Source organism: Globicephala melas, chromosome 10 (assembly GCF_963455315.2).
Source record: "Globicephala melas chromosome 10, mGloMel1.2, whole genome shotgun sequence".
NCBI lineage: Eukaryota > Metazoa > Chordata > Mammalia > Artiodactyla > Delphinidae > Globicephala > Globicephala melas.
This window is the reverse complement of record NC_083323.1, coordinates 30,200,443-30,224,810: the sequence shown is the minus strand read 5'-3', so window position 1 is coordinate 30,224,810 and position 24,368 is coordinate 30,200,443. Positions and strand designations below refer to the sequence as shown.

General features: G+C 37.7%; 2 protein-coding genes across 4 annotated transcripts in view; both read right to left on the bottom strand.

The window, feature by feature from the left end:
- LOC138842842 (transmembrane protein 121B-like) overlaps nucleotides 1–24,368 on the bottom strand; it is a 42,165-nt gene that overhangs the window by 2,346 nt on the left and 15,451 nt on the right. The window lies entirely within an intron of this gene.
- Nucleotides 1–24,368, bottom strand: part of ATP2B1 (ATPase plasma membrane Ca2+ transporting 1) — a 131,772-nt gene that overhangs the window by 92,926 nt on the left and 14,478 nt on the right. The gene's annotated exons all lie outside the window — the stretch shown is intronic.

Sequence of the window (24,368 nt, the reverse complement as noted above, 5' to 3'; positions counted from 1 at the left end):
CCCGTACAGTCCGGAGCCTGTACTCCACAACGGGAGAGGCCACAACAGTGAGAGGCCCGCGTACCACAAAAAATAAAAAAGCTCTTTCAAAAAAAAAAAAAAAAACCTACTAAGGGATGTAATCCCTATCCTGTGAGGGCCCTTTGGGGGACAGCCAATCCTCATCTTCCCAAGAGAGGAGATAACCTCAACATTATCATTAGCAGTCTCTTCCTTTTGACATCTCTAGAGTACAAAGAGGTAACAGAAGCAACCAGATTTTAATCCTGACTCTGCTGTGCTAACATTTAATCCTAAGCAAATCTCTCTCCTTCCTTGCTCGCAGTTTTTCATGGGTAAAATGGAGGAGTTGGGCCCAAGGATCTGATATCCCTTTCTTATCTACACCAATGGCTGCCTATCCGGTGAAACACTCCTCCCTCGCGTTCCACGTGCACTTTCTAGTTTTATATCTATCTCTCTTAGCATCCCTTCCTGTTTCTCTGACTGGCTCCCCTATCCACTTTCTGCCTCTACACCCATCCCAGTAAAGTCTGGGGTCCTCTACTCTTATCTCACCAGCACTCAACAGTTATAACTCTAGACTTGTACTTACAAACACTATCTGTACTCCCCCTTGTCTGCCTACTGTGGATTCTACAGAGTCAGCATGATCTCTGCATATATGTGAGGTACTGAAAAGCTGTGCCTTTATCTGAAGGACCCAGGTGCACTTCAATAGTCTTGGGTTCAGGATTTCAACCGGTTATTAGTATTTTCTTTTCCAGTTTTGTCTCTTGCTTGCATGTAATTCACCTACAAAACTATACTTTCAGACCTTATTTCTCACTCACCTCAAAAATCCTGATGATCACTTAATTTTTAGTTTTAACCTCAAGCTAAAACCTCAAAATCCATTCCTATTACCAATCCCCAAATTCCTCTAGACCAGACTTTTCCAAACTGGTGTCCTAGAGAAGGCTAATTCACAATATATTAACAGCTATGATGTGAAAAGGTCAGCATAGCAAATAGGTTTCTTTAGTCAGACTTTGCACAGCCATGCAATTTTGTGAATCTACAAGAGGGAAATATTACATGTAGCATTTCCTGAACTTATTTTTAACTACTGTTTCTCCCCCACCACCCCCGCCAATGGAGCACCTATTAATATCTCTAGGAACCAGTGTTTCACAGAATATTTTAGGAAACACGGTTCTATCCTTTCCTATTTCAGTCAAAGTATCGACCACTTAAGCTCAAAAGCGCCTCTGATTTCTCACTCTCTCCCCAATAGCCAATCAGTAGCTAAATTCCTTTTCCTTCTCTATCTAATCATTTCCATCCTTTCTATTCCCTCCGAAACACTGAATTTCAGACCCTGTCATAAGAGTGATAGATCATGTCTACAAAATAAATATTAGATATGTTGCTATCAACCCCTCAAGGCTGTCATGAGGATTAAGAGAGAATGAATATGACATCTTGTATAATGTGTCTTTCCGAAGCATCCAACACTTCTCCCTGAGGATTAAATGGAATTTGTTCTTTATTATGGCAAATTTTAACTTGAAGCTTAAGGATATCCATCTTCTTAATAAGGGCAGTACTGGCCTTATACGTATCAGCCATTATTGGAGATTTTTAAATGAGGCAAATGAGAAATGTGGATAATATGAATATGGCATGAGTAACAACAGTGGCAGAGTGAATGTCATACCTAGCACTGGGTCGCCATCCCCTTCAAAATATTTACAATCAGGAGGTATAGAATAGGTAACAGCATACAGCTAGTTTTCTCATTTATTCAAGCGTTGAAAGTTGGGTTTTTCTAACTCTGTAAACTGTGTACCTCCTCAACTAGCCTACCATGTTTCAGAAGAGGTGAAGATCTTCATTCATGTATACTTACTTGTAATCCCTTACTGACATTAGCATGAAAAGAACAAGCATGCAAACATTTTCCTCATTCAAGGCGCATTTGAGTGCTAGGTATTGGGGACACGGAGGGAAACAAAACAGAATCATCTCTGTCTCCACAGAACTTATATTCTTCTGGAGAAGATATTTATATATATGTGTATATATATATGAAACTTCTAATTATTTAACTACAACTGTGGTAAGTATACACTGGTTGATTCTTTTTTAACCTTTACTCACAGATCTGGAAGAAAGAAAAAAGTGGGCATTAAGCTCATACAGGGTTTAAAACAGTATGTCTCATTAGAACCTTTCCGAATTAGCCAGAAAATACAAAATGCACATGGGATATTCGGGGGAACACAGGGATGGCTAAGTGGGGAAAGCTTTGGCCACAAGGTAGCATTAAAAGCAGATTCTTTGAAATTGTGCCCATGACAGCGAAAACACCTCTGAGACCTCTGAGTACTACCTCTTTGGCTTGTTGCCAAATGTATAGGAAAAACCAACCAATTTTAAGTGTTTACTATATAGATAGCATTGTGCTATGAGTTTTACACGAAGTTGAATTATGATGATGATGCTAACAATAATAAATAACATTTCCATAGTGTTTTATGGAACACTATGGCCCTGTGAGATTGGTACTATTACTTTCCTTTCCCTCTGAGGAAACTGAAGTGATGCAGGTTAAGTAATTTGTCCAAGGTCACAAAGCTGTTAAGGACAGAGCTAGGATTCACACCCAAGCAGTGTGGTTTGCTCCTCTCCACTCTGCTCTGCCTTTGCATATATGCTCACATATATATTGAAGCATGATATTAGACCTGTCTGAGATGTTCATCTATTTGGAAATTCAGCATGTCACTAAAATTCTATGGGAATTTTAATTCTGAATGATCATATGTTGAAGAGATCAGGAACTTTCATTACCATCAATATTTACTGAAGCTCATTATGTGAAAAGCGTCACACTACATATGAAAATACAGGGATTTCCCTGGCGGTCCAGTGGCTGAGACTCCATGCTTCCAATGCAGGAGGTCCATCCCTGGCCGGGGAACTAAGATCCCGCATGCCCTGCAGCGCAGCCAAAAAATACAAAGAGGCTTAAAAAAAGGAAAAGGTTTATAGACCAAGAAGAGAATTCTTCATTAAAAACAGGCAAGGGGCTTCCCTGGTGGCGCAGTGGTTGGGGGTCCGCCTGCCGATGCAGGGGACGCGGGTTCGTGCCCTGGTCTGGGAGGATCCCGCGTGCCGCGGAGCGGCTGGGCCCGTGGGCCATGGCCGCTGGGCCTGCGCGTCCGCGCGTCCGGCCGCAACGGGAGGGGCCGCAGTGGGGAGAGGCCCGCGTACCGAAAAAAAAAAAACCAAGAAAACAGAAAAAAAAAAAAAAAAGGCAAGAAAACCTCAATTTGTTCTACCAATTAAGCTTATGTTCACGATTTTCACAATTAAGACATACCTGTAACAGTACATAGGGAATCGTATTATATAAACGTCAACATATCTCTTTCAGAGCTAAAATACTCGTCTATTATGAAGGATGACATACTTGTACCTGAAAGTAGCATTACTATTCATTCTTTTAAAGATATTATTCTGAACTCTGAGAATATCTGTGTTCTTCCTTTATTAACAAGACAAAGGAGCACATCTTTTACCCATAGAGTGGAGTATGTGGTCTGGCACAAGGTAGGCACTTGAACGTTTGCTAAATGAACAAATGGTACTATTTAACTATAATGCTAGAAAAACCATGCAAATATAAAATTTGTACCCTCCCCAATATTGCTGTTATGTAACTTAAAACTGAAGCAATGAAGTTTTTACTACATGCCAGAAAAGTGGCCCTCACAACTCAAGATCATAATTATGAAAATATTTCACATGATTCAACCATTAGTTACCACTATAATAAAACAGGTAAGAAAAGGGTCCTCTCCAGGCTGCCCCAGAATCCATTTCTTCTAGTGGTAGGTGTGCTGCTGCTTTTTTAACTTAAAGCCCTAACTAACCAGAACTTATTTTTAGGTATAATTATTTCAGAAAAAAAAAAATGATAAAAGGTTCTTGGAAAACACTGCTACTTAAAGAATACTTAAATCTATTTAGGCCAGAAAATTGTTTTTACAACCTCAGAGACCTATTGTCATCAAAATATTTCCTCCGTGGAGGGAGAGGGTAATTAGTAGAAAGGTGTTAGCTTTGAAGGCAGCTGAACCTGTTGTATGCAGGTGACCAGTATACCAGTATGTGAAACACAAACTGGAAGCTGGGGGTGGGCATTGTGATAGGGAAAGAAGTACATGTAGGGAGAAACTTCCAATTTCCTCTTCCACTGCAGGTTCTGCAAAGACAAATTAAAGGGCTAAAACCCAAGGTTTTCGATTTACTCTCAACAATAAATATTTCCTGATTTCACCTTGGATGTACAGAACCATATAAGGCACTGCAGAAGAATTACAGACACGGTTTATACAGCTGATGGTTGGCAGAATTACTGATGACAGATCTTGTAAGACCTTGTGCAGCAGCATTAGATTTAAGTGCAGTTAAAAATTACAATGTTCTCCTTGAACAAATGTATGGACACCAAGGGGAGAAAGTGGCAGGGGGTGGTGGTGGGGTGAATTGGGAGATTGGGATTGACATGTATACACTGATGTGTATAAAATAGATAACTAATAAGAACCTGCTGTATAAAAAAATAAAATAAAATTCAAAAAAATATAAAATAAAAATTAAAATGTTCTCCTAGAAAAGATCCGAAAAATAAGCATTTCCTATATATCAATTTTTAAATGAGAAGAGTGTTTCTACTATTGCTGTTTTTGTAGATATTATTTACATTAAAAGGATAACAAAGTGGTATGCAAAGTCTGGGGAATATCAAGTCTCCACTAGTGAAGACACCACTTTTACTTATCTGAGGGTACAAAAACTGCAAGTAGATGCAGCTTATTCATTTGATAGCTGTTGCCACTTCACATAAAACAAAATTTTCCAGCTCCCACAGTTTTACAAGATAATTACCCTTCTAAATACACATTTTTAAAACAATTATAATTCCCAGATTTACAAAGCAGCCATTAATTATTATTACTATTGTTATTACAGAACACAAACAAAAGAAAAAGTATCCTTTTTTACGGTTTCAAATCACTGTTCTCTCCTTAGAAGAAAAAGTCTGTAGGAAACAGTATCCACTATGGATCAAAAATTTTTTAAGTCTTTCTCAAAAACAAAAAACAACAACCACCCCTCCAAAAAGCCAATCACAGTGCTAGTCTGAAAAGTCCTTCACAATTTTGACTATTAACAATACCTCTTATAACCAAGAGTGCCAGGAAAGCAACACAAGGAACAGCAGACGGACGCTTTCTTTATCACTGCCAAATGATACTGAATACAGACCCTGCAGGATATTAAACACCTTGTATTTTTCATGGATCCAGGGTCCAGCTTTTGAGGTACTCCTATGCAAAGCCCAGCTGTTTTGAGTGATTTATCCACAGGAGTTTAATTTCAATTGTGCGCTGGTAAGTGGGAAGCAGTGATTATACCCTCTCCAAATCTTTCTAGTACACTAATGAACATTTTAAGAAATAGTTTCCAACGGAGATTAATTTGTCCTTCAAATATTCTCCTCCTAACTCACTAATGGCAATATCTGATTCACCATCTTTTAAATGCAAGAACACAGGACCAAGCTTATAATGACACTTGTGCTTTATTCATTTGAACACCGCAAATGACACAGAGCAAGTGTACTCTCTTGTGTGTCCTCCCCTACCATCTTCAAAGGAAAACTGTACTGGAAATAAAACCAGTTACACTTCCTTGAAAACACATCACCAGGTTCCTTCACCTCTTTTTGCTTTTACTTATTTCTGCTGGTACCAAACCGCACCAGTGTTCATTTCTTCTTCTCTATAGTCCCAGAAGATCAGGTGTGGCTATTCCTAAACTCACCAGTAGTAGCCTATCAATTAAATTATAGGTTCATCCTGTCCAATGTTTTTCATCAAAAACCTAAAGGTAGACATAAAAGACATACAATTTTCAAATGCCACAACTAGGGGAGATCTCATATACCAGATGGCAGGCTACATGTTCAATAAGTGGGACAAAAAAGGAGTAAGATGAAATATTATCAATACTAACCCCTGCATTGAGATTTTCTAATGGGGGCGGGGGAGGCCATAAGTACAGAATATGGAAGTCTTCAAAAAGATTAGTAGGAGTTTTAGTTTGCTACAACCAAAGCCTGACTGCATTAACACTATACTAAATCAGAAGAGAAGGCACCAGTGATCTTCAAAGTCTTCTGAAAATTTCCCTGAATAGGTCTTTGATAGTACGGAAACTTGGCCAGTTAGTTTTAAAAGCACTTGATTATATATTCATGGGGGTTGGGGTGGGGGGGTGAGTGTAAGACTTGAAAGCACAAAGAGAATCTGAGATCCCTTTCTGTGTGGGTCAACAGTTAAGGCAACTCCAGGGTGAAGTCACTTCCACAGAAATCTAAATTCAGATGCCTTTATGGGAAAGCACAAAAACCACCCTCTTATTTAAAAAAAAAAAAAAAAAGATGAAACCATCCTCCTAGTATTCTGGTAATCAAATAAAAGTGCAAGTAGTGCAACTCTTCGTTACCTAATTCATGGAACTGAACAGTGAAAATTTATTTTAAAGAGGTAACTGATTATAGACAGCTTTCCAAGATATATTATTATGTGCTTATCCTTAATGCTGAAATGTTTCTCCTTTTAAAAAAACTTTACTCTTAAAACCCATGGATCAAATAGAGCAGGTAAGAGGCAACCCCCGCATGTCCAAGCTCAGCTGAATTAGTCCTTAACTTCCACCAAGAGGAGTGGAGTGGGGTGGGGGAATTACAACATTGTTCATATTTTATCAACAATGAAAGAGAATAGTAATTGAAATAAAAACCATACACACTGGCAAAAACTTCCATTCATTCCTCAAAATATGTCTATTGTGTGCTAGGCAATACTTCAGGGATCCAGGACTCAGTGGTGAACATGACCATGTTCCTGCCCTAATGAACCTTGAATTCTACTGACTATGTGCCTCCTCCAACTATTTTCTAAGAATGATAAATACATGAAAGAAGGACAGCATGCAAGGAAGGGGCACTACTTCAGACAGGATGAAGAGGAGTATTTGAGTGTCCTCAACAATGACAAGGAAGCAGCCTCAAGAAGATGTGAAGGAAGCAGCATTCCTGGTGGAGAAAACAGGAAGGGCCTAAAGTAGAAACAAGGTTGAAATGTTCTATCCAAAGGGATAGAAAGAAGGCCAATGTAGCTACTGCACAGTGCATGATGAGGCAAGGTGATGAGCTGGGAGAAGCCAGATATCGAGGGACTTCAGGCCATGGCAAGGAGTCTGAACATTAATTACAAGGTGATATGGTCTGATTTGTACTTTAAGATTATTCTGGCTTCTATGAAAAATGGACCATGGCACCAGGAAAGGGTATGGAACTGTAACTACATTTGTCCATTTTTCTTATTAGGCAAGGAAATGAAAATCATAACATCTCCAAAAAAGTGGAGGAGTCAAGGACACTGCATCAAGCAAAATCACTAACCTACTAACTGCCCCTCCCCCTCCCAAAGAGTCTGTATGAAAGACTTTTAAACACTGACTGCAGCAGTGAATAATGAAGATAAACAGGATGACTTGTCACCAAAAAATAAAGGTGACTAACAAAGTGCCTTTTTTTTTTTTAAACCCCATGCTGTCAAACCACAGTGATTCCATAATAGGAATCAATCTCTTCATGGACAACAGAAGATTAAACTATGTGACTCTCGAAGTTTAAAAGGACTTTTTTGGGGTTTTTTTTTAAGTGGCCATTTGACCTCCATTTCATGTTTTCTTATAGTAGGTGGAGAGAGAAGAACTTGTCAGCGGATGGCATTCTGAGATGGCTAAAGATTAATAACAACGAGCCTGCTAATTAATAAGCTTTACTCCTTCTCACCTCTATAGTACTGTTATTCATGTTACTTCACCTTCCAAAATGGTTTCTTTGCTCCTCACATGAGACTTATGTGGTAAAACCTGTTTAAAACTACTGCTGGGGAATCAGAAGTGGCAAGGATGGTGATCCACATAGTAAGATTTCATGCACCTTCTCCAATACATTTAAACAACAGAATAACAGCTTTAAGAACATGCCCTGTGGCCATGGGAAATAGGAAGCTATTTCACATCTGTCTTACTAACACAAAGCAACAGTTGCCTTAAGAAGGAACTGAACCTGTATACGGTCAGAGCTCAGTATCAGCTGTGCAAAAAGTCAAAATAGGGGCTTCCCTGGTGGCGCAGTGGTTGAGAGTCTGCCTGCCGATGCAGGGGACATGGGTTTGTGCCCCAGTCCAGGAAGATCCCACATGCCGCGGAGCAGCTGGGCCCGTGAGCCATGGCCGCTGAGCCTGCGTGTCCGGAGGCTGTGCTCCGCAACAGGAGAGTCCACAACAGTGAGAGGCCCGCGTACAAAAAAAAAAAAAAAAAGTCAAAATAAATTTGGTATAAATTCTTAAAATTTAAACAACTCTATAGAGGGATATTTGCAACACCAAGGGCTCCTCATTTGCATATCTTTACACACTGTGCTGGTCAATGCGCTAGGCATCCATCGAAGTGCAATATTTTGTGAAATCAGGTAGTTTACAAGGAATCATATAAAGTACTTTTGTTCTTGAAGCAGCTAACCAGTAATACCTACATTTCCATTTTCCATTTCATACTGTTACTTCCATGCTTTCTGGCTTATACCTCAACCCATCTCTTGGTTTATACACCTGAGAAGATCCAAAGCTGCTTAAGGCACTGAAAACATTCCTTGTTCCAGGCTCTCAGAAAAAAGTAAACATTACTGAACACCAGTTAGTAAACACTAACTTTCAAGCCAAGTTCACAAAAAGGCATTTGAATGGCAGGCATTAGCCAAAATTGCCTATACCCTGTTTTTGCAAGGCCTAAAGCTAAGAATGATTTTTAAAATAGTTTTAAAGGGTTTAAAAAAAAAAAAAGAAAACGAATATGCAGCAAAGACTGTACGGGCTCTTGAAAGCCTAAAATAATTATTAATATCTGGCCCTTTACAGAAAAAGTTTGCTAGTCCCTGGTCTAAGGCAAGCAGTTCCCCAGCTAGCTCTGTATCCAAATAATCTACAGAGCTTTAAAAAAACATATAAAGTCCTAGGCTTCACTCCACACCAACAGAATCAGAGTCTCCAGGACTAGCATTTAAGAATCTTAATTTCAAAAAGCTCCTCTGGAACTTCTGAGTCAGGAGTATAATGGTAACAGCCTGAATCCCAATCTCTCTCTCCTCAAAATACATAAAATCACAAAAAGCGCAAATAAAACCACACATGACCTCCAATATTACTAGGAGACAGAACACCACAAATTTCAAAGTACCTGCAAGTGGAGAAATCAACACCAAAATCCAAGAGAGCTCCCACTGCCCTTGCAAACCTGTGGTAGCCTGACACAGGAGAAGGGACACTTAAAGAGAAGGGACCAGAGAACACAGATGACGCACAGACAAAATCACCCACAGAAGAGGGAAGTCCAACATCAAATGTCAAAATACCCAACACTGGAATTTGGTAGCTGACATCATCAGTGACACAGAAAGAGACTGAAAGACAAGAGCAACAAAAATGCAAGCTCAAACAAGCAGCACTTCTGGAGAAGAAGCAGATTAATAGAAAAGAGAGGTGTCCCTTAGAGGGACAGAAGTGAAGAAAGAAAATATAAGGATCCTGAAGAAACCAAAGAGAAAAAGACAAATTCCTGCCTAATTCCCTTCACTACTGCCATCATTCATTAAAAAAATGTCCTTTGCTATTTTGACGGAAGGCATTTATGAACTAAGAAGCTTGTCCACAAAATGCCTAGGAATAGGTGGGAAAAACCAAACTAATTCCATAAAGAGCTATTGGAGGAAGAAAACAGAAAATGTAAATCACATTCCAGCTAATGAACACTCTCCCCACAAAACAACAACACACACCAAAAACCATGAAACATCAGAAAACTGTGAAGCAATATTTCAAATTGAATTAAATACCCTCAAGCCAAGTATCTGAAGACATTAAAAACAAAACCAAAAATCACCTAGGACAAAACATTCAAAAGTTGAAATCAGAAATGAACAGAATTCTAGGAAGAAATGCAATAGGAATTGATCAATCTCAAAGAAGAAATCAAAGAGAAAAGGATAAAACCATTTCTGAAATTAAGAATAAATTACAAAATGCTCAGGAGAGATTGGATTTGAGTGAAAATCTAGTAAGAGACACTGAAGGCAGGAAAATAAGAGAATGAAAATAAGAAAGGAGTAAAAAGAGACAGAAGAGAGAGTGTATGAAATATAAGACATGCAAGAGATCCAACACTGTATAATTAGAGGCCTTTAAGAAAAGAAAAATGGAACAGAATATTTAAAACTATTGTTCAAGAAATCTTTCCAGAAATAAGAGAAAATCTAAACCAGCACCTTGAAAGGGTCCACTGAATACCTGGGAAAGCTGACCTGGAACAATCTACTTCAAGACACATCTTAGTAAAAACACCAAAACAAGCAAACAAACAAAACCCATGAAAGACGATAGTGGAGCAGAGCAGCATTTTCAAGAAATTTAAAGAATGTGGGAACCAAGCTTTCCTTCAAATATTAAGTCTACCAAAGAAAACAGTTGTGAAGACACAAAAACCCAGAAATACAATGTACACATGCCCTTCCTGAAAAATTTACTAGAAGATGAACTTCATTCAACTAAGGGATCCTTGGGGAGTCCTCAGCGAAAAGTTTAAGGGTGAGCATTTAATACATTTAACTACAGAACTAAGACAAAGTTGGGAACATGGTTAAAAGAACAGAATGTACATGTTATACATACTGACAAAGTAGACAGAATGCACTAAAATAAAATGACACAAGAGGAAATAACTATGCAGAGGAAACTTCAAAAAATAGATTGAAGACCTCTAGGTAAATAGATCTTAAAACCAAATGAAATGGATAATTTCTTAAGAAAATACGCCTTACCAAAACTGACCCCAGCAAAGATAAACAGAAAACATTACCAAAGAAAAACCTCCACAAAAGAGCACCAGGTTCAGAGGGTTTCACTGAGCAATTCTACCAAAAGTTTGAAGACCAGAGTCCCAATGCTACATAAATTGCTTCAGGGAATAGTAAATAAAACTTTCAAGTTCTTTATGAAGCAAATATAACATTGATATCTAAACCTAATATAGAATAAAACTGTAGACTAATATCACTTATGAAAATTGATGCTAATATTTTATTTAGGATTTCTGCAGACTCCAACACCACACTAAGGAAAAAATACACCACAATAAAGTGATATTTATACCAGGAATGCAATACTCCAATATCAGAAAATCTATTAGTTAGAAGAAATAAACAAATACTTAATAAACTTTGTCTATCTATATCTCAATCTTAAAGTCAGTCAATTAATGGGGAAATACTAGAGGCATTCAATATAAGGTCAAAAACAAGGAAAAAATGTTGTCATGTCCACTACTATTTAACATCATTCTGAAAGTATTAGCCAATGGATGAGAAAAAAGAAAACAACTGGAGCTGTAAGAATCGGAAAAGAAAAACAATCTCTTTAGATGCCGTGATAATATACCTGGAAGACCCTAAACTTCAGAACTAAGAGAATCAATGAAAACTAACTCAATAATAAAACAACTGAGTAAGGCACAAGGGTTAAAATTAACATGCAAAAATCAATGGCCTTTTCATATACAGCTAATAACCAATTAGAGATGTAATGGAAAACTTCATCACAATAGCAACCAACAAGATTAAAAATAACTTAGGAATAAACTTAACAAATGCTCAAAATCTATATTAAAAAAAATCCTGACACTCCTGAAAGACACAAATGCAGACTTGACCAAATGCAGACATTCTTTGTTCATGATTAGGACATCTCAACATCATCAAGCTGTCCATTTTCCCTAAGTCAATTTGTAAATGTAATGCAATCCAAATAAAAACAATGAGCTTTTTTTCTGGAACTAGACAAGTTGATCCTAAAGTTTATATGGAAAAATAAACACACAAGAATAGACAGGAAGCCACAGCAAAGGAAGAGCTATGATGGGGAGATCAGCCTTACTAGATATTAAAATGTACTGGAAAGTCCCTATGAATAAAAGAGTGTGGTACTGGTACATGAATAGACCAATGGACTAGAATACAAAGTTCAGAAATAGACCCAAATATATATTAAAAGTAGTATATGATAATGGTGGTAACTCAAACTACTTGAGAGTAATGAGAAGCAAAGATGGGCTTTTTCATAAATTGTATTGGGACAACTGACTATTTAGACATAGATAAAATCATATCTAAGCATTCCTCACACCACATAAGAATAAATTCACTAAAATATAAAAACAGTCCTTAAAAACAGGGAAAGATGTTCAATGTCACTTATAAGAAAAATGCAAATTAAATCTATGGTGAAATACCACCTCTCACCATACACAGTAACAAAAATTCAAAAGCTGTAAAATGTACTGTTTAGTGAGGCTTTGAGGAAACAATGCACCAGCAATGTATGCAAAATGTCATGCAGCAGTTGTAACACATAGTTGTAAATTTTTTGACATTACTCCCATGAAGAGGTGAAGTTCATGTCCCTACCCTTGAATCTGGACAGACTTGTGACTACCTCCCCCAACAGAGTACCACAGAAGCAATACTATGGGACTGGAAGGTAGGTCATAAAAGGTCCTGTAGCTTCTGTCTGGTTGTCTTGGAATGCTCACTCTCCTGATACGTATGCCTTCTCAGAACCCAGGCTGCCAATTCTGTCAAGAAGCCCAAGCTCACTGAGAGACCATGTTTACATATTCTGGTTGACAGTCTGAACTGAGCCCAATTTCAGCCATCTCAGTCCAGGCACCAGATATAAGTAAAGAAGCTGCCATAGAATTCTAGTCCCCTAACCTTTCTAGTCACCTCCCAGCTATCTGAGACTTCCCGACAGAAGCTCGAGACAAGCCACTCTCATGTCCCCTACCTGTATTTCTGACCTAGAATCTAGAAGCATAATAAAAGAATTGTTACACGATTAAGCAGCAACAGATAACCAGAGCATGGCATATCCCTAACCTGACAATAGCTAATAAAACTACTATTAATTGACCCTTCACATCAGCAATCTCACAGGAATTTACTGTGAGGGTATATCTTAACAATATGAAAATACACATGCACGTTTGTTGCAGCATTATTTATAACTTCAAAATGCTGAAAACTACCTAAAATGTCCAAACATAGGAGAGTGGTTGCAGAGCACACACAGCAGAAAACCACAAAGCTATTAAAACAAAACAAAAAAAATACAAGAAAAAAGAGGAAGCCATGTATAAGCCAATATGGAGAGATGTGCAGGGTATACGGAATAGGGGAAAAAGCAGAGTGCATACACCCCATTTTGTGTAAGAAAAGAGAAATAAATGATACACAAGTCTGTGTATTTTTGAGAAAAGAAACATAGAAAGAATAAACCAGAAAACAAAAAAATTAGCGACTTGCAAAAAGAACAGGGATGAGAGGGTAGAAGGGAAAAGGAAAAGGACCAAGTATTTTGATTATACATTTTTTATGTGTAGTTTTGACTTTTGGAAGCACATTAGTGTTCTACATATTCAATATAAAATTGAAACAAAACGGGTTGGGGCGAGAAGTTAAAAGAGAATACAACATAAGTAAATGAACCCAACTGTATTTCAAATGAATAAAATGACAACTCTGAAAGTGTATGGGGTGGGGGGGGGGGGCAATGCAAGTTAACTTTCAGACACAGTATTATTTTTACTACATTGCCTTCGCCTAGAGGAAAAGGGACTGTAAACAAGTCTTAAATTTCTCTTAGTACCTCTGTCTGTCAGTGTGGCATGGATGTAGACATTCTCAAAGGAAGTGTTAATGTGGGGAGCTACAGTTTTCACTGTGGAAGTAGAGAGAGACCAAAAAAATGGAATGGGGGACAAAGAAGAGCCCTGTGGGCTGGACTAGTATGGGAGCTATCAGTATGAATTCACAATTTCATATATTTTTTATGTATATGAAACATATATACACACATACACATATCTATACACATCTTAAATACAAGAATTGCTAAGGATGAGGGGAAAAAATGACTTAGGGCTATTTCAATACCCAGCTAAAATCAGCCACACCAAGAGCAGTATTTTATAAGAAAAATTGGTTTATTTTGGAGCATTTAACACAGAGCTTTACGTTCACACTGTAAAATTTAATCTTCTCTCTTGGTCCGTCTGAGACTGGGTGAGGAAAGAGAATTTGGCCTCTCTCCCTCTTGCCTGCTACTCCATATTAATATAGTGGGGACTCCCAGAACTCAGGCTAGTACAGTACTAGTGATTTAACTTCATTTTTGGATTCTGTTGACCAACTGTTTATTTGTTTTTTGTTTTTGCAGTACGCGGGCCTCTCACTGCCGTGGCCTCCCCCGCCGCGGAGCAGAGGCTCCGGACGCGCAGGCTCAGCGGCCATGGCTCACGGGCCCAGGCGCCCCGCGGCACGTGGGATCCTCCCGGACCGGGGCACAAACCCGCGCCCCCTGCATCGGCAGGCCGACTCCCAGCCGCTGCGCCACTAGGGAAGCCCCGACCAACTGTTTATAGTTCTATTTCTATGAGAAAATTTGTTTCAAGTTCTAAATCAACAAAAATGAACCTCTGAAGTACAACCCAATTTTATTCACTGCCTACACTTCAACCCAAAAGTCTGTTTAAACTAAATAAACATTAAATTCTAACCATCAGGCACCACTCTACCTAATTTGTATTTTTCACTATAGCACCTGCCTTTGCCCTCTTTTCTTGGGATAGTCTTTAAATTCACAGATGCAATTTAATAGGATGATCAGGGAATGCCTCACCAAGAGGGGGACAGTTCAGCAAAGATTTGAAGGATGTGATAAATATTCTGGGAATTAAATTCCTTAATAACCAAGTCTAGAGTCAATTTTCCTCCCATAACACACAACAGAAGTGCTTGCTTTCAACATCCAATCAAATGTCTCTTTAACTTACTGAGAACAAACATGATAGCCAGTGAGCAGACCAATATTTCCTCGACACTCCCAGTACATCTTCTATTTCCCACTGCAGTCTATCTCATCACTCCCTTCCCCAAGGAGAGAGTTCCTTGGGGGGCTCTCAGGGGCATTCTTCAGCAACTTCTCTCAATTCAAATGGGAAATACAACATCAGTGATTCTCAAAGCATGGTCTGCAGACCAGCAGCTTCAGCATACCTTGGAGCTTGTTAGAAATGCAAATTCTCAAACCCACTCCAGACCTATTAAATCAGAAACTCTGTGGGTGGGACCCAGCAATGTGTTTTTAACAAGCCTCCAGGTGATTCTGATGCATGCTAAAATTTGAGAACCATGTTCTAGTTGACTAAAATTACACTTCAGAGAGTGAATTTCTTTGCTTTCCCTATTATGGACTGAACTGTATCTCCTCAGAGTTCTTATGTGGAAGCCCTAACCCAAAAGGTGACTGTCTTTGGAGACAGGGCTTTTTAAAGAGGTAATTAGGGTTAAATGAGATCATAAAGATGGGGCCCAATCCAGTAGAATTGGTGTCCTTATAAGAGGAAGAGAAGCCAGAGGTGCACAAAAGAGAAAAAGCCAGGTAAGGACACAGCAAGGCAGCCTTCTACAAGCCTAGAAAAGAGGCCTCAGGAGAAAACTAAACTTGCCAACACCTCGATCTGTGAGACTTCCAGCATCCAGAACTGTGAGAAAAATTAACTTCTGCTGTTTAAGCCAAGCAGCCTGTGGTTACTTTGTCACGGTGGTCCTAGAAGACTAATACATTCCCTTTTACCTCAAGCAATATTTAATTTTGATATTTTTCTTTAGGTATCAATGAAAATACTGGCCACTGTTAAAAGAAAACTGTCTGAAGTTCCCTTAGGCAACTGTAAAACTCGTTCTTCGAGTCAATATTTCACGCTTTTTAGATGATAAAAGAAGGGTTATCTTATACCCCAGGTCCCTGGGAAGATAAACCAGAAGCATATGCAGCTTAACCTGTTAGAAGTCTATTTCCAAGTACAAAATGGTGCTGCTTCCAATATCTACAATCTATCCTAATTTGACTTTGGTCCACTCTTGTCTAAGCAAAGACTAGATCCCTTTCTCAAATTATTGCCCCCTATTTTCCCCTACTACAAGAAAGCCAGATAATATGCTTTTGAGCACACTCACTTTCAGTTCAGTTCGTAGTTAAGGATTTTAAAATCGCAACTGTATTTCCCCCTTTATCCAGTCTACACTGAATAAAATGTGATAATGCAGCACACCACTAAACCTTCCAAAAACTCTAAAAGGAAATTTTAGCAAAAATAGTGCTACACTGAGTACACTCTTCATTAAGAAATATTAACATGTAATAACTATTAGCCAAGCAATCACATTCATCAACAGCCTAACCAGCCTGAGAGCACCCTCTAGACACAGGTTATTTCCACATGCTTCACTATGCCTACATCAGTGCACAGCGTATTTATGTTCAATCTCAACACAAAACTACATGATTGGGAAGAGTGTCATATTTCAAGTGGTGTGTGTGTGCATGCACAGACACACACAGCAAATATGCTTAGCTAAACTGACAGTTAAGTGGCCACAGTGGCCACATACACACTAAGAGAAAACAACTGGGTATTAATCCAAATAAAAATAGGATCCTGTCTCTACCATATATCCATAATTAACATATTACCCTTATGGAGTTACTTATGTTTTCTAAAAATACAAATGATTAGCCTCTCCCAACTTATTAGGCAGTAAGGTCAAGAAAGTGGCCAATCTAACCACCTAGTCCCTTCCCCATTTAAATAACAATGACAGTATCATTCTCCCATAAAGACGCTACCACACACAATACCTTTAAAAAATGTAACTACTTAGAATTTACCCTGAAGAGTTATTGATTAGAAACATTTTGTTCCAATTTAAAGAGGCAGTCAAGTTTATAAGTGAGATCCATCTTTAAAACATTCTAAAAATATCCTTAGGAAAGTATAAATTTGGATCATTCTTCCTCTTACTGTACATCATCTGATGAAGATGGTACAAATTCATGATGGTAAAAATTGTAAAACTGGGGCATCTGAATAAAAGAAACATTAAGTTTTAACCATATTTGCTGAGACAGAAAAACACTAATTTGGGGGGATAAGTTCAACAAGGGATTCAGATAAAAGTTACTCACCCGGTGATTTTAGTTGCTAGATTTTACAAGTTAGAATAACATCTGCGTTTTCAATGTTTAAATCAAACCAAATATGCTTCACATATCTGAAAACCAGTGAAAGATGTCAAAATAAGAAGGCAAAACTCATACAGTACATGCAAGATCATCTTTTCCATCAATTCAGTCACATGCAGAATACTAACTCAGATGTTTAAAAAAAGAAAAAAGCCCAAGAATATATAAGAACACTCTCCTCCAAGTGAAAAGAGGAAAACCAGGACCACAGTGCTGACCAACTGAGAACTCCTTATAAGCACCCAAAGGCATCTACCTCACAAATGAGACATCATTCCAGAATAAGGTCCTTGGTAGGCATCTAACCCAAGATGATGTTGGGGTCTTCAGCCAAGATTTTTGTCTGTTCAGTCTACCAGGGGATGAATTTATAACACTTCCTTTCATACAAACACTGAGGTCTCATCGGTATTACTCTTCATTATTGAGGGTAACTGAGTGAACTATAAAGGAACAGTTAACACTTATCAGTTGCATAGATGTTTTGGTTATAAAATATCTGGAGACACTAGTTTTTGCACAACTATTACAAACTGCAGAACAGGGGAGTAAACTTCAGGGATCAGGCATCAGAGTTCTAGCTTTAGATTACAAATGTTAATGAAGCCATTTTATCCTAAACCTTGCTCACTGAGCAGCAACTGCTTACAATAAATAAATGGAAAGACAATAAATTTCCATTTATACAGGACAGAGACTACCTGCTTTAACCAAAATTATCCGGCACCTAGAATAGTACCTGAAGCTATACCAGAGACAACACAAAGCTGGCACTCAAATATTTCGCTGAAGGGATATTATATCTGTCAAAGTTGAAGAGAACTAAACACCTAACAGTGGAATGAGCACTAAGATGGGATTCTGATCTGGTTTTCCATCCTCACCGCAATCTTGGGCAAGTTGTGGGGTCCCCAGATCTCAGTTTTCTCATCTAAAAAAGAGAGGGTTGGACCAAGTTCTCTAAGATCTTTTCTAGCTCTTAAATTCTTTGCCCTCAAAATGCTGCTCATTACCTCTCCCAGTCCAAGTGCAAAAACATCAGTGGTTCCCTTCCATGGATCTAAGACTACTTGTATCTTTTGCTTATAGTCTCTTCTACCAGAAAAAACATGAGAAGCCTGAAGCTGAGCCACAATGTAGAGTCAGTTTTAAGTTCATGTTAATGGTTCAAAACCTTGGTTCACTATATTGACTTCAGTTGTTTCCATCCAGAATCTAAAAACCTCCTCTCTATTGTGATTGGCAATGAACAGATGCTCTTCAAACTTTTTCAATATTGGCATCCTTTTAAAAACCTATGTATGATCTATATTTCAACTTCCTGTTTTCCAACTTAGAGAAAAGATTCACATTCTGTTACTGCCTGTCTTGTCAGGTTCTAACAGGGCTGCTGAGTAAAATATAGAACACTCACTTAAATCTAAATTTCAGACAACCAATAAATAACTTTTAGTATAAGTACATCCCATCCATTACTTGGAATACACTTATACTAAAGAATTATTCATCTGAAATTCAATTTAACTGAGTGCCCTGTATTTCTACTTGCAAAAACTCTAGTACTGACTTAATATTATTACCAGTTTACAAATAAATGTTTAAAAGTAGTCTAAACACTGAATATACTTAATTTTTCTGACTCAGAAGGAAGTTGGGTCTTCCAATAGCTAAGCTTCACCTCACTCTGGTCTCCCAACTTACAACACTTACAAAACACTGGAAATGAACTGTAAAATAGCCTCTACCATATGACCTGCCTTCCTGGCCCCAGACTAATAATAGAACTAATAACCTTCATGATTCTAAGATGAAACTTAAGAACACAAATTCGTATCTGCAGCTCGGAGGCTGCCTTATTCCAAATGGCCTATACTCAATATTTTTTTAATTGAGATATAATTGACAGGCAACATTATATTAGTTTCAAGTGTAAACATGATTCAATATTTGTATATATTGCACAATGACCACCACGATGAGTCTAGTTAATATCCATCACCACACACAGTTACAACCTTTCTTCCTGTGATGAGAACTTTTAAAAATCTACTCTTAGCAACTTTCAACTATACAATACAGTATTATTAACTACAGTCCCCACACTATATATACTACATCCCCAGGGTGTGTACCTTTTGACCACCTTCACCCATTTGCCTCCCGCCAAAACCCCCGCAAATCACCAATCTGTTTGTTCTGGTTTGTCTTTTAGATTCCACATATAAGTGAGATCATACAGTATTTGTCTTCCTCTGTCTGACATTTAGCATAATGCCCTCAAAGTTCATCCATGCTGTCATAAATAGCAAGATGTCTTTCTTTTTTTATGGTTGAATAATATTCCATTGCATATATATACATACATTTTATATAAACCATCAATATGGCTTCTTAATCCTCATCTATTCTTTAATTTGCTATATAAACACGTATATTCATCTATCGTACCCAATATATCATAAACCAATCAGGGAGATACTTCTTTTGTATCCTCACCTTCATCTCCTATCCTACACCATAAACATGGTACACACTCTGTTATGTATACAGAAGTTTAGCAAGTGTTTTCTAAATATTAAATGTCATTGTAGAAGAGTATAAATACAGACGTTGTAATGGTCTGCACTGAATTCATACTGATCCCATGACAAACCTGGAACTCACTTTTTGAATTAATTTCATATTGACATATTGACTCTTAAAATATAGAAATGCCAGTTGTGAACTTTCTGGATAGTTGGGTTCTTTCCAGTAAGCATTTACTAAGCATCTAATAAATCTAGACTGTATCCTAGATGCTTACCATGACTATGTAGTATGACTATAAAGAAATAACTGACGTATCAAAATACATAACCTAACAATATCTATGTTTACACTAAGAATTAATTATGTTAGCTCATCCCAGTAAGGCTGTCATTGCTAAAAACATTTCAAGCACTCCTATTTTGAAATTTCCTTTAGAGTCTGGGGCACTTTTAAAAGGAAATATCCTCAATGACAGCAAATCTTCATTTTCTAGAAGATACATCAACAAGAGTAATTTTGAAGAGATATGGGGATATATGTATAACTGATTCACTTTGTTATACAGCAGAAACTAACACACCATTGCAAAGCAATTATACTCCAATAAAGATGCTAAAAAAAACAAGAGTAATTTTGTAGATAAGTTTCATTAACAAGTGAATAGTTCACACACTATATGTTATAGGGACATTGGTTTAAAACATAATTATATCATAGAACCTGTTGTTTATCAGAGGCAAGTGTCTATAAAAGGCAATATTTCATAACACAGAATCTCAATTCAGAATGTCAACATCCTAAACCCAAATGAATTGTTCAGTCTTGTGGAATGAATTCAACAGAATTATGCTTTTTAAAAATTAATAAACATGTGTTTTGCCAATTATTATTTATCACTTATTAATTTTGACATGAACGCTTCCTTGAATCTCCAATGTTATGTTTTTCTATTACAGACCTTAACTTTTTTCCCCAGATATCATCAGACATACCACACTTCATTAACAATTACTATTTCCTAATATCTTTGGTAACATAAATTCTCCTTTTAAGATTAAGATAATATCAAGTCTTCATTGTCACTTTAAATGTGTGGCACAAACTTCCTACAGCCTAAGCAGAACTAGATTTAAATTTGGCTTTTTGTAGTCAATATTTAGAGTCAATCAGAATAAGCCAAATCTCTAGCCTCCTGTACATTTTCCATCAAGCCTTAGGTAAACAAGTAAGCATGTCAAAAATCATCCAAGAACACTTTAATTCCAAGAAAGAAAAAGAAAAAAAATCTAGCCCTTGACATTACTTTCAAACTTCCGGTAACATGTGAGAGGCTCAACAGTATATAGCAGAAAGAGCAGCAGAGTGGGGAGTTAAGAGAACTGGGGCCACAGGCCTTCTCTGCCACTGAGCATCTGGGCAGGTGAATTGACTCATTTCTCTATCTTCAGAGAAAGAAGCCATCATCTTATCTGGAGGGCTTTGCAGAATAAATATGATAGTAACTGTTACATGCAACATGCTTCTGACACAATCAATCTTCTTCTAACTATCAAAGAAAATCAGATTCTTTATCCTCATGACCTCAAATATTATAGCCGGTCCGCCAAATCTATTTTCTTTAACTACAGCAGTGGTCTGAAGTCTGTGACTGTTACCAGTATAATACTCAAACTCTTCATGTCAAAAGCACTTATTTATGGAGAAAACCGGGTTGTGAGATATTTGCCGTAAGCTGAAGCTTATCCTTATAAAGAAAAAAGTTTATTTTAATATTTTTACACAAAAATCTTTCAACAACATACCACAAAACTTTCTTGGACAATTTGAAAAAGTCAAACATGATTAAACCAGCAAGTAACCACTGAGGATTACCACTCTTTTTTTTTTTTTTTTTGAAAAAGACCTACAACGTGCCAGGTGTTATGCTAGGTCCTGGGGATACAGACAAGCACCAACTTAGACCTCACCCTTGAAGAACTCTGTTTATCTAGGAGTGTGAACTTCACAGATAAATATAAGATAATAAAAGATATTTTAGAAATACTGTATTTCTCTGGCTTAAATATATTTCAGAAATCATTCTTTCCACTTCCCAGCATTTTTAGCCCATAAAATAGGAAATTCCACACTTGTTGAGTTGATGGGAATCTGAGTCCCCAATTTTTGCTTAAAATATCTTTCAGAAATTTATAATTAAGAAGTAACACTGAAACCAAAAGCTAGTTTATACAGAGATTGTTTGTCACATGCCAGGCAAAACAATTAAAGGGAACAGAATTTGCCACCTCGCAGAAAAACCACAGAATTATCAAACTAAGAAAGGGCAGTGTTTCCTTTTTATGCATTAGCACTCAGTTACTATTAAAGACAAAAAAATTAAAACACACAAAGACAATAAAAAAAAAAAACCCTTGTGTTTAAACCAATAAGAAATGCAGACAAAACCTATATATAAGTTTCAAAGTTACAGGTCAATTGTAAAGTTGTTAAGATCACAGAACATAGGTTATAAAAAGCAACATGTTACCATGCTGTGATTCTTAATCAAATGGCCAAAATGATTTAGATGACTTAAAGCTCAGGAAAGGCTTGGACTCAGATTTTCCTATACCGAAGAAAGTAGAATATGCCTGTAACATGCCTCTGCCAGTTAGCTGAAGTATTTCTGTACGTATATTTAATTTCTACTTTTACCTCCCACAACTATTATTAAATCAGTAATTTATTTTCTAATGAATGTTTCAGAACCAAGGAAACACTGACAATACAAAGCAATGGCAACACAGACATGGAAATGACCCTGCCTAGGGAAGGTGGGGGAATGCCTCATCAAAGAACTGGCTTTTAAAGTGTGTCCTGAAGAGACAGCAGTATTTTGTAATACGAGGAACTTAGACAAAGTATGATGTACAAAGTATTGGTATGTCAGAGAATAAAGAGCAGGCTGGGCACGTCTGTACCACAGTAAGAACTCGTGGTATGACTTGAGGTGATCACTGTGACAGCAGAGATGGGGTCCTACGGGGGACTCAGAGTCTAACTGGACCTGAGAGTTCAGTAAGTGCCAAGAGAGAGCATCCAATTTCCTGGAGAGGTTGGGAGGGCTTCACGAAGCAGTTTCATGATGAGTCCTACAAGATGACTAGTCCAGATGAGGAGAGCAGCACAGAGCTACTGTTTTTGAACCAAATTTTCCATGGCTATTAGTTTTGTGAATTCCAATTTTAAATTGTAAAAACCTTTTTCATGATGTCAATTTTCAATTTTTTTTTTTTTGTAATACTTGTGCCTGCATCTGAACAACCTTTCCAGTTCCTCCAAATCTGCTCTCATCTGCAGTGTGCTGCTGCGAAACCAGTTATCAAAATGCTATAGAAATTTATTTAAAATACTAGTAAACAAACTAAACACCTAAAGTGGAGCGAGGCACTGAGAGATCTGATGCATGGACTCCTGGCTTCTAAGAGGGTCTGTCTGCCAATTTCCTGGTTTTCTACATGTTTTATATGGTTCAGGAAGCTAGATAAATAATAGCCTTCAGGCTAGGAGAGAAACAATCCCACACCTCTCCCCATTCTTCTGGTCTCCTTCCTCTTTCATTCCTTTCCCTTTCAGAGGCATCTCGGATGGCAATTAATCCACTAAATTGCATTCCACGACAAGACCACCATTATTCACTGACTTCAACATTAGAGAAATGTCATGATAATTTTATCCTTTTACACCTAATTACTTTTCTAAGTAATTAAGAGGCAGTACTTAGGAGAAAAAAACCTGCTTTGAATACTCAAACATATACGTTGATGTCTAACTACTAACTAAATGTAAAAAGTTACATTCAACCAACTACATAATCTGTCCTATTCTCCCTCCTCTTGGGACATCCCACTTCTGCAGCTGTCATCTTTAAAGTCCTCAACACTGCTATAATCTAGTAACTTTTGATGACTCTAATCTCTTAGTGTACGTTTGCAGCTTTAAGTTAAACTATAATCTCTCTAGATCCCAAAACCCAGTCAAAAATTCTTCCTTTCAATTCCTTGCAGCACCTGCCTTACGGGGCTACCTAGTATTGAATATATTGGAGGAGCATAGCCAAAGAAACCCCTCAAAGGAGGAGTTTTCCTTCCTTTCAGCACAAAGACCTTCACCAATGCAGCCTCAGCCTGGGGAAACATTCAACTTGAATCTACAAGAAAGGAGACAGGGGACTTCCCTGGTGGCTCAATGGTTAAGAATCCACCTGCCAGTGCAGGGGACACAGGTTCAAGCCCTGGTCTGGGAAGATCCCACATGCCACAGAGGACCTACGCCCATGTGCCACAACTACTGAGTGACCCAACGCAGCCAAAAAAAATTAATAAATTTATTAAAAAAAGAAAAAGAAGAAAGGAGACAGTAGGGGCAAGTCCAAGATTATGACGCAACTCAGAACTGACAGTCTGGCTCTCTACCTTGGTTGTATGTGGAATATAAGCAGAGCTCAGTGCAACTTAAAAAAACAAACAAATAAAAAAA